Source organism: Helicoverpa armigera, chromosome 6 (genome assembly GCF_030705265.1).
Source record: "Helicoverpa armigera isolate CAAS_96S chromosome 6, ASM3070526v1, whole genome shotgun sequence".
NCBI lineage: Eukaryota > Metazoa > Arthropoda > Insecta > Lepidoptera > Noctuidae > Helicoverpa > Helicoverpa armigera.
Genome location: NC_087125.1, coordinates 59,310 through 59,710, shown reverse-complemented (window position 1 = coordinate 59,710; position 401 = coordinate 59,310).

Here is a 401-nt window from a genome sequence, read left to right as displayed (position 1 = left end):
AAATCTGTATTTTGTTTATAAAAGAAAAAAAAAAATATGTTAAAAAAAACACATTGAAGTCATTGTCAAATGAAAAACCCAGATGCAACAGAGTAACAGTATTTTTGACTACGTATCTGACCTCCTCAATTCCTTTACCCTTTATCCGGACAACCCTCACAAGAACTGGTTGTCAGACACTCTGGCTTCTGCCTATTTATCAAAGCATCGTTTAAGTACAGAAAATCTTAACAGAATTTTAACCCCCTACTTCTTATGTCGGGGATATCACTTTTTGGAAATTTCTCCAGAAATAGGAACTTAATGAGCTCAGAGCGAAAAGAAGCAGTGATTAATCGACCAGATATAGAACGGATTAGTTAGGTACTTTCACAGCTAGGTGAAGAAGATTTACTAAAAAT